This window comes from Rutidosis leptorrhynchoides, chromosome 4 (assembly GCF_046630445.1).
Source record: "Rutidosis leptorrhynchoides isolate AG116_Rl617_1_P2 chromosome 4, CSIRO_AGI_Rlap_v1, whole genome shotgun sequence".
Lineage (NCBI taxonomy): Eukaryota > Viridiplantae > Streptophyta > Magnoliopsida > Asterales > Asteraceae > Rutidosis > Rutidosis leptorrhynchoides.
The window spans coordinates 514868984-514881057 of NC_092336.1; positions in this window are offsets into that span (position 1 = coordinate 514868984).

Consider the following 12074-nt stretch of genomic DNA (forward strand, 5'->3'; position numbering starts at 1 on the left):
TCATCATCAACTTATTATCTTCACGGCCCATTGGGATCTCGGTCCAATATGAAACTGAAACATTGAAGTCCATTTTCTAGTCCATTAATGACCCAATTCAATATTTTTCTAAGCCCACTTGAAAGTTTAACATGTATTTGTTTCTGTCAACAACCCTAATCATATCAATTATATAAAAAAATCCTATGCGTGATTTGTGTCTTATCCTTTTTACACTGACATCAACATCAACTATCATTCACTAATAAATAATCATCACGTTCTTTCTTTTTAGCAGAAGTCAAAAACAGAAATTGTAAAAATTACAGCGTAACGCAACTAATTCGAGCAGCAACAGAAATAGCGAAAACAATCAGAAGGGTGTGTGATCCGATGGAGGTTTATGTTTGCAAAGAAAGAGAGAGATAGAGAGAAAAAACAAGGTGGCGAGTTATATGGGTTTTCATGGGGTTCCAAGGTGGCGGTTGATGATGAAAGTGATTATGGAGGTTAAAATACAGCAGTAATTTCTGAATATCAATGGCTTCGTTGATGGTGGGTCGTGGTTTACAATAGCGGTAGCATGTGAGGGTTTGTAGGGTGATGAATTTTAGGGTGGTGGAGGTGTCCGAAGAAACAGAAATAGTGAATGGCAAGTGCAGCTGTAACACCGCATGTTGCAACACGTATATGATGATGGTGATGTTTATATGTAGGGTCTTCGAACGGGACAAAGGCAGGAACAAATATTTTGGTGGTAGCGGTAATAAAGTGGGTTTTCGATTGGTGATGATCCTTGTATAGAAAAGCATTAGAAACAGATGTGAACGAGCAACAGAATTTGGTGATGGTTCTTGGTTTTGTAACAGTTCGAACACAAGTAAATGTAGCCGTTTATGATGGTTTTTGTTTGGGTTAAAATCGAACAGGAACCATTTAACAAAGTAATTCAAAAATTTCACAACAATAATAATGTTCTACTATTATCAAGTGGGTTTGGTTTTCGAATGGGACCGATGTAAAACCAACAGGTTATAGCGAATTGCATTGCAAATAAGTCATAGGTTTGATGAGGGTGGTCTTCCTCTATAATGATTGAGCTAAAGTACAACAATAAAAGGGTTATGGTTCGATGACGGTTAAGGTGGTTGATTGTTCTAGGTGGTGGCTTGGGTTTGTGATGGTGGTGAGGTCCGGTGGTGGGTTAAGGTGGTGATAGAAGGACATGTGGTTATTGAGTTGATGATCAAAACCGTTGTGGACGACTTCATTTAGTAGAAACAAACTAGCTGTCACAGTGGTGGTGCGGTTGTGGAGCTCAACAAGAACAAAAGGGAAGCAGGAGAAAGAAAAGCAGGTGGTTGAATGTGTTAATAATACTGAGTAATTCATTTGTTTTATTGTAGATTAAATCGATAACCAAAATCAATCAGGTACAGAGATAATAAAGCATATTATAACAGATTTTGTTTGATTGTGGAGATGAAAGGAATCGTTCGTACAGAAAATACAACTTTAAACAATATATATTTGTAATTATACTGATAGAATTTGATTCCTCACTAATTTGTATTCGGTAAGAATTTTAGGGAACAAAACAAAAAGGTTGAGAGTGATTCCTAACAGTATTTGTACACTTCTTGATTATTTTCCATAATTAAATTAGTATTAAATGTTAATAGGTATATTAAAAATATAATCTTAATAATGATTATTATATTAATAATAATGATGACGATAACTAAAAAAAATTGACAAGAATCATAATTTACTACTAAGTATATCAATAATTATATTAATAGTAACGATAATATTAGTAATGATTATAACAATTTAAATGTATCATATTTCATATCTATATAATAATATTAATAATACTATTAATACTGATATCAATATAAATCTTATATTTTAATGAAAGTAATAATAATATTATATTTTATCTTGTAAGTAAATTTAATTTGTTGATATTATATATTATTAAAGTATGTAATATTTAATAACATCTAATATACATAATAACACATATTGATTAGTTAATATTTATATATTTTATTTATATTGTAATATACATATAATATTAGTTAAGTTTAGAATCCATATATGTATATATATATATATATTCATGTTAATATCAACTTAATTATTCTGTATGTTATTTCAAATGATTAAATTGTATTTTGTATTTACACTTTTATATATATATATATATATATATATATATATATATATATATATATATATATATATATATATATATATATATATATATATATATATATATATATATATATATGTATGTATGTATATATACATTTACATTTTTACTTATACACAATTGTTCGTGAATCGTCGGGGATTTGTCAAAGGTTAACTGAGCATATAAATACAGTTTAATATTTTTGAGCTTCACTTTAACAGACTTTGCTTATCATGTCGAGATCAATTAGAGATCAAGTTTAAATTTGGTCAGAAATTTTCGGGTCGTCACAGTTGATGATTGCTGAATCAGATTCGAAGAATGTAATATATTAATTGTGAATTTATATATCTCTCGGGTATTACCTACCCGTTAAAAAAAATTTCACAATTAATATTTTGTACAAAAGAATTTTATTACAGTCTTCATGAAAATATATATGTGTATATTTTCTTCAGATGTAACATAGATTTAATGAGTTAATATTAAATTAGACTCATTTGATTTACGGTTGAAACTAGAATTGAATAATCCCTAAACTTTAGAAATTACATAACTTTTACGGAGTATTTCTTCAATGTATTTGAAATTATGAATCAATACTTCATTATTTATCGATGCATGATGTTGGTGTTCGTGGAATTCTTGTGAACTTCGCAAGGTACGAATGATGTCATCTGAAAAGTTTAGAGTACATCGATGATGAAAGTGTAAAATCAAACATATATTTGAATAATACATTTGATTTATTATGAGATATAATTCATTGAATTTAAAACAGAGATTGTAGTTAACGACGGTTAAGCTGCAGACGAAGGACGTACATTATTGCATATTAGTAATATGAATTAACCTAGTAATTATGATTCACACATAATAGCTTAGTACGGAAAGATTTATTATGGTTTAAAGATTTATATATATATAAGATATACATATAAATCTTTTCGGTGAAAATGAGTTAATACTTCATAACTCGTTGATACAATATATTTGTTGTTGATTCGTAATGATGTCCACAGTGATTCTTGAACTGACGGAGTTTGTGATGTTACAGGTGCTGTTAATTCTGACGATGCTGGCGGCACTGACTGTGCTGGTGATGCTAACGGTACTGTTGATGCTGTTGGTAAAATAAGTCTACCTTGTAAATCGTGCACCATTTTCGATCAAAGTTTCTACTCTACCGTCTCCGTTTACTCATCTGCTTTACGGTCAGAATTAAATAATCTCTAAGACTTTGGAGATTACATAATTGCCGCAAAGATACCTCTTTAATGAAGTTATAAATTAATACTTCATCATTTGTTGTTGTTGGTATTTCTTGATATTTACTGGGCGTATGACGTTGATACTTGAGGTACAGATTGTGATGTTGTGGTGTGGAATGCGGATGTTGTTGTTGGTGGTGGTGATGTACTGTTGGTGTTGCTGATGGTGGTACTGTTTATGCTGCTGATGCTGCTGCTGGTGTTTGTAACCTTTGCACCATATTCTCCAAAGCCACTACCCGAGCACGAAGTTTGTGGACTTCTTCTATTACACCAGGGTGATTGTCGGTTCAGACGAGCGGATAAATAAAATCTAGAATTTGATGTAGTATATAATCGTGACGAGATACTCTGGAAATGAGAGAGAAAATGGTGTTTCGGACTGGATCGCCGGTAAGTGCTTCCGGTTCTTCGCCAAGAGGGCAATGTGGTGGATGGAAGGGATCACCTTCTTCTTGTCTCCAATGATTGAGGAGACTATGAACCCATCCCCAATTCATCCAGAATAGATGATGACTGATTGGTTGATCCATTCCGGTCACATTGCTTTCGGAGCATGAGTGGGATTCCATTTCAGAATTCGAGGGACTTGAACGATTGAATAAAGGATTTTTCGATATGAAATGATTTCTGGCTATCAGATGGTATTCTAATTACATAGAATATCTATATATATATATAGAACAAAAGATTTCGTAGAGTACGGAGGGATTTACGGAATATGCCAGGCAAAGTTTACTGTAACAGATACACTAAGATATTAGCAGATACGCTAAGATATGAATTTTATGTATACACTATTCATGCAATCAATACAGTAAGATGTGTCTAGACTAAGAGTGATAAGCAGGTAATTTCCGACAGAAAATGATAAGCAAAACTTTTGACATGCAGCTAAGGTCGAAGTCAGACTCACTAATGCATCCTAACGACTATCAGTTAGACACAATAATGCAGACCTGGTTTTCTAAGACCACCACTCTGATACCACTTGAAGCGACCCGTCCCAATCCATAAGGACGAATACAATAACATATGGATACATTGCGAGGTATTTGACCTCTATATGATACATTTTACAAACATTGCATTCGTTTTTAAAAGACAACTTTTATTACATCGAAAGATGACAGGCATGCATACTATTTCATAATATCCAATCTATAAATGACCTAATCTGTCATTTACTTAACAATAATCTTTATCGAACTCAACAACTTGAATGCAACGTCTTTTGAAATATGCCATGAAAGACACCAAGTAATATCTTTAAAATGAGCAAATGCACAGCTGAAGATTTCTTTCAAACCTGAGAATAAACATGCTTTCAAGTGTCAACCAAGATCTCACCAACCTTGAAGGTTGTCGTAATCAATCATTTCCATAATTTTAATAGACCACAAGATCTCATATATTGTCACGCGTAACTCGCGAATTAAAATTCATTCATATGGTGAACACCTGGTAACCGACCTTAACAGGATGCATATAGAATATCCCCACCATTCCGGGACTTACATCGGACATGATAAATCGAAGTACTAAAGCAGTTAAAATTCTCTGACTGGGGCTTGTTAGTGCCCATAGATCTATCTTTAGGATTCGTTTCAATTGGTGGCAATTATAATAAACACCAATTCTTAGGCTACCAAGCTAAAAAAGGGCATATTCGGTTCGATAATCCAACCATAGAATGTAGTTTCGATCACTTGTGTCTATTTCGTAAAGCATTTATAAAAGTAGCGCATATATTCTCAGTCCCAAAAATATATATATAAAAAGGGAGTAAATGAAACTCACTTATTGTATTTCGTAGTAAAAATACATATGACGTCATTGAACGAGTGCAAGGTTGGCCTCGGATTCACCAACCTATATTAATTATATATATTTATATGTCGATCAATATCTGTCTAACAATTTAGGTCAAGTCATAGTGTACCACAATCCTAATGGTCGAGACTAAATATGTAAAAGTCAACAAAAGTCAACTTGACCCAAAATGATTTCCAAAATCCATACATGATTATCATATAACTTAAATATCGTCGTTTTATATAAATCTAATATTTTTAACAGATTTTATGAAGTAAATAATAAAAGTCATTTTGTTAATTTATATTTAAAATTTATATATGATAAAAATATACTTTTATATATCTTAAGTAATAAAATTTATAAAGTTCATTTAATATCATAAAATATAATGATAGGTATTATTAATGTAATTATATTACAGGTAGCAAAATATGTTTGTATCACATATTTATTTGATAAAATAATATCTATAATAATAATAGTAAGTAAAAGTTGTATTATTTTGTAATAATAATTATTATTATTCTACTAATAATAATAATAATAATATTTTTATTTACGAAAAATGGTATTATGATAAAATGATAATTCTTATTAAAAATGAAATTTTATATTAACAATGATATTTCTATTAAGAATAATAATTTTTGTAAAAATGATAGTTTTGATATTAATAATACTTTTAATAATAATAGTGATAAAAATAATGAAAAACGATAATTTTATCTAAATCAATATCTTACGATATTTTAAATTTCATCATGTTACTCATACTCATTATTTCCTAATCGATTCGTTTAATAGCTTTTAATCGTGTTTTATATCGCGTTCATATTAATGATAATAATAGTAATCATAATAATTAGGTGTTACTAATATTAGTTTTAATTATAATAATACTAATAATAATAAATATTATGATAATATTAATGATAATACTAATAACTATTTTATTGATAATAATAATAATAATAATAATAATTATTATTATAACTTTAACGATAATAACGATAGTAATAATAAAAATAACAATTTTTAATGATAATACCTTTTATTGATAATGATAATAATAATAACAATAATAATAATAATAATAATAATAATAATAATAATAATAATAATAATAATAATAATAATAATAATAATAATAATAATAATAATAATAATAATAATAGCAATAATAATAATAATAATAATAATAATAATAACAACAATAATAATAATAATAATAATAATAATAATAATAATAATAATAATAATAATAATAATAATAATAATAATAATAATAATAATAATAATAATAATTAGATAAAAACTATGACGACGATAATAATAATCATTTTTAATAATAATCCAAAAATTCAATTGACTATAACTTCTAATCCGTTCATCGAAACCATTCGATATCTAAATGAAAAGTTCTTAATTTTTCGCTAGCTTTCCAACGACATGCATATCTTATACCTTATCTCAACTGCATATGTAACTAATTCAGGATTCAACATAACCTACGTAATGGCAATATCAAAAGTACAAGCATGAATAATCCTATATACTTGAGCACTAGTCAGGGATACACTAATAATATATAAAAGTTAAGTTATGAGTGCTCACATATCAATATTGAGATTCAATATTGCAGGACGTAGACGCAACGGAGAAGATAAACACTCGGTTGACCTCACGAGCTATACCTCTGATCCATACCCATAACCTCCATAGCTATAACCCATAATTTTCTTAGCTCTATCCCGCTCATAAAAACCCGTTTTGAAATAGCTTGCTCATTAACTCGTCGTAGTATTTTATGTATAATACTAATAATAATAAGATTTTATAACAATAATAAAAATAATAATAATAATAATAATAATAATAATAACAACAATAATAACAATAATAATAATAAATTTAATATAAATAATACGGAGTATGATATATGTATGTGTGCAGAGGTGAATTCGATCGAGTTTTATAGACCCGTTTGGTAGACCTCAGCTCCGCGATTGCGAAGAGACAAAGGCCAAAAGCTCCGCGATTGCGGAGGTACTGTTTCCAGCTCACACTTCAATCATTTGAGGCTGCCGACGGTTTATATATATATTTAATATATAATATAATTAATTTATATAATTAATTATATATTATATTATAGTTACGTGCATAGTTACCCTGTAATTTTAGTTCCAAAGACTCGTACGTTGTCACATGACTATAGTCTCGGTTTTGGTTTCTCGAACGCATTCTCGTACGCTTAGAAAACTAATATATTATGTTTCGTGTAGTGTACCTTTATACATAACAAGACTCAAATCAATGAAAAACAATCTCACTCAAAGTGTAACTTATTCATTTGAGTGTTTTGGTTATTTGTTTCTTTAAATTGTCATCCCAATATATATACATATATATATATATAATAGTATTTTTTTTAAATCAAAACGTTTATATGTTTGAGTTAATATTATATTTAATCATTTTGTAATATATATATATATATATATATATATATATATATATATATATATATATATATATATATATATATATATATATATATATATACATATACATACATATTCATTTAAAACTATTAATTTATATATCTATTTAAAAAAATATTTAGTTTTTCAAATGCTAATTATATTTCAAAATATAATTTAAATCGTTTATGAAAGGACCCGTTCATATACATTATAAACGATTCATAAAAGTTGATTTCATTGCGAGGTACTTGACCTCTATATGATACATTTTACAAACATTGCATTCATTTTTAAAAGACAACCTTTCCTTTAATCGAAAGTTGATGGCATGCATACCATTTCATAATATATCCAACTATAATTGACTCAACGACTCAAATGCAACGTCTTTTGAAATATGTCATGAATGACTCCAAGTAATATCTCTAAAATGAGCAAATGCACAGCGGAAGATTTCTTTTGTACCTGAGAATAAACATGCTTTCAAGTGTCAACCAAAAGGTTGGTGAGTTCATAGGTTTATCATAAAACAATAAAATTCATCATTTTGATAGACCACAAGATTTAAATGCTGCATGGTACAAATGGGCCCGAATCCTATACCCACCTGTAATGTACATGCGATATCTTTTTAAATACAGTACACCTTTCTCGTGTACGAAATCATCTTTCATAAATTTTAGTAACCGTACACATATCTCGTGCACAAAAATAACATACACATAACCTGTGTATAAAATCATTCTCTCGATACATAACATTCACTTTTCATTGCTTTCATAGCTTGGCTTGGTAACCGACTTTCACATATAATGCGCATAATAATATCCCCAAAACAGAACATCTCGTATGTATAATAATCATATAAACTTCGAAGTACTAAACACCACGCCCACTAGCCCTTCCGTCTAGTGAACATTCTGGGTGGGGGTGTTAAACCCGGTAGCTACCTTTAGGATTCGAGTCAATTAGGCGTGCACTAATTCTCAAAATTAGTGATGTTCCCTAATTCTTAGGTTACCAAGCAATAATAATCAGGGGAAAAAATATTCATATCAATTGTGGCAATTATCACGTCCACATAATTCAATGGTGGAAATTATCACATCCACATAATTCATTCGAGGAATGTTTTGCTTGTGTCTATCTCGTCAAACATTTATAAGAGCATTTCATGTATTCGCAGTTCAAAATGTATTTCAAAAGCATTTAATAAAGCAGTTGTAAAAGTAGCGCATGTATTCTCAGTCCCAAAAATGTAAAGAGTAAAAGAGAATCAAATGAACTCACCTAATGTATTTTGTAGTAAAAATACATATGACTATATTGAACAATGCAGTGTTGGCCTCAGATTCACGAACCTATATCATTTGTATATTTATTAATATATATAATCGCAATTGAACAAATTCATATATTATAATGTAGGTTATATATTATATATATTTAATTTGTGTATACAAAAATGATTAGTGTTTAGATAGTTATATTAATATATATTCAGTTACTTTTATATTAAAAATACCTGATTTGTTATATATGAATATTCGTATAAAATTCGTTAATATGATTAACACGTACTTTTATGTAATATCACCTATAATTATATTTTTATATACATAATATTTATTTAGTAAAATAATATTAATAATGGTAAATAAAAGTTGTATTTGATTATAATAATAATATAAAAAAATAACAATACTGATAACAATAGTAATTATGGTAATTTTACTGTTAATAATAGTTAGGATAATAGTTTTAATAATAATAATAACGATACTCATAATATTGATAATAATACTTATAATAACCTGATAATACTAAAAATAATGATAATATTAATAATACATAATAATAATACTCATACTTATAGATTGACGTTAATGTTAATATTTATGAAAATAATAATAATAACATTAATAACACTTCTTATATCAATAATAATACTAATAATAATAATAATAATAATAGTCCTAATGAACATAACACATAATAATAGTAATACTAACAATAATAATAATTTTATTACTTAATAATAACAATGAAATTAATAATAATGAATTTAAAATAAAAAAACTACCTTCCATAAGCCTTTGTAAAAAAATGCTCCGATCCGGGTTCGAACCCGTGACCCCTCGTTTACACACTAACACCCTCAACCAATAATCTGTTTCAGTCTTTCCTGATTATAACGATATCTAATATTGTTTAACCCGATATTCTTTCTGTTACATTTTCCTTCTTCTTCTTCGTGTATACTGTCGACCCACGAATCAAACCTCTTTAACAGTTAACAATTATATGGATTTTTGGAGTTGTGATTTAATTGTAAGCAACCTTAGTTGAATACGTTCAGCAAACAAACAAAAAAAAAATTAATTAAAATCAGTCGCTGTTTAACCGTGAAGAACCCAACTTGATTTTAATTTCAAAAATCAATTTCTAAAACATTTTAGATCGAGATTCCTAGATGAACTAAATTCTAAATCGATCCAAGAAACTTTTTGAACCATCAATCGAACGAGTAACGTCAAAATGACTTCGAATTTTAGGATGACACATAGTTTGACTTTTTTTTTTAAAACTTTGACCTCAAAATTCTCAATCAAAAGAAGGAATTGGATTGTGTATCTTTGCAGATAGATTAAGTATAAGATTTCTAACATATCTGCATTGTTACTTTTTAAAATCGAACTCGAATTGAGATTTTGACAAAAACAACCCAAGAACAGAGATATTACTGCAGTTTTAATGTTTTTCGATTTATTTCATTCTGAAAAATCAATTGTAGTAGTTGATAATTGACAGTATTGGTGATACAAGAGTTTGGGTTATGACTAGATTCATGAGTAGGTTTATAGTAAAGAGGCTCAACGGATTCAGTTTCAGCAAACAAAACAAAAAAATTAGATAGGGACCTTCAGTAAATCGTACCCTTAATTGAATTTAGATATATATCAAATTTTTTTTTGTATTAGAGGCTGGATCGACAAGGATTAATAGTCAGGAAGGAAAATACAAAAAAATATATATAATAAGTAAAAGTTGAATGGGATGTAACATGGATTGTACGATTCACAGATTTGATATCTAACAATTTATTTATGTTTGATTCATTATTATAAATATTTAGTATTAATAATTAATAAGTGTAATAATAATCCTAACAATAATAATAATTATATTAATAATAATAATCATAATATTATTTATAAGATAATACTAATAATACATTTAAAAATAATGATAATAATAATAATGTGATGATATTTATAATAACAATGATAATTTCAATAAGTTTATAATAATCACTAATAATAAAAATGATAACAGAAACATCAATAATATTAATCTCAAGATAATACTAATAATATTAATAATAATGATAAAAGTAGTAAAAATTATGATAATGATAATTTTTAATATAACTAATAATTTTTAGTGATAATATTAATAATAATCATAATAGTACAAAAATTAAAATTTTCTACTATTTATAATAATAATGATATTGTTAATATTAATAATAATAAAAGTGTTGATATAACAAATCACACATATCAAATCTCATATCTATATATATTAAATTAATAATATTAAAATTACTGGTATTAATGTTAATAATGAAAATAGTGATAACAATTATATTTTAACTTGTAAGTAATTTCAATATGTTTATATGTTATTAAATATGTAATATTTAACAACTATCTACTATATATAATAACCTATATTGATTATTTATCTCTTATGTATATTACAATGTACATATAAAATAATTATACATAAAGATCATATATGTTCATATAGATTCATTTCAAATTTTACTTAATTATTATGTATCTTATTTTACATAATTAATTCAAATGTTTAATTTGTATTTAAAATTTTAAATTATTATTTATATTTATATTTATCTATAAATACATATTTATTTTCAAACAATTGTTCGTGAATCGTGGAGAATAGTCAAAGGTTAAATGATTTCATGAAATATTTCAAAATTTTTGAGATTCAGTTTAACAGACTTTGCTTATCGTGTCGAATTCATATAAAGATTTAAGTTTAAATTTGGTCGAAAATTTCCGGGTCGTCACAGTTTACGTAATAGAAAATATTATATCCTATATCATTTTAATTTTAAAACGTAAATAGATATAGTTCATTTATGTACTAGTGTTTAAATATCAATCGTATCACTAAGCGAGTGTTACTATCGTGTACTTAACTAATGTTGAAAACATATATATTTAATTAACACGATCTAATTACACGTTGCAAGTTATTTATATATTCAACAACTAATATTCTAATTCT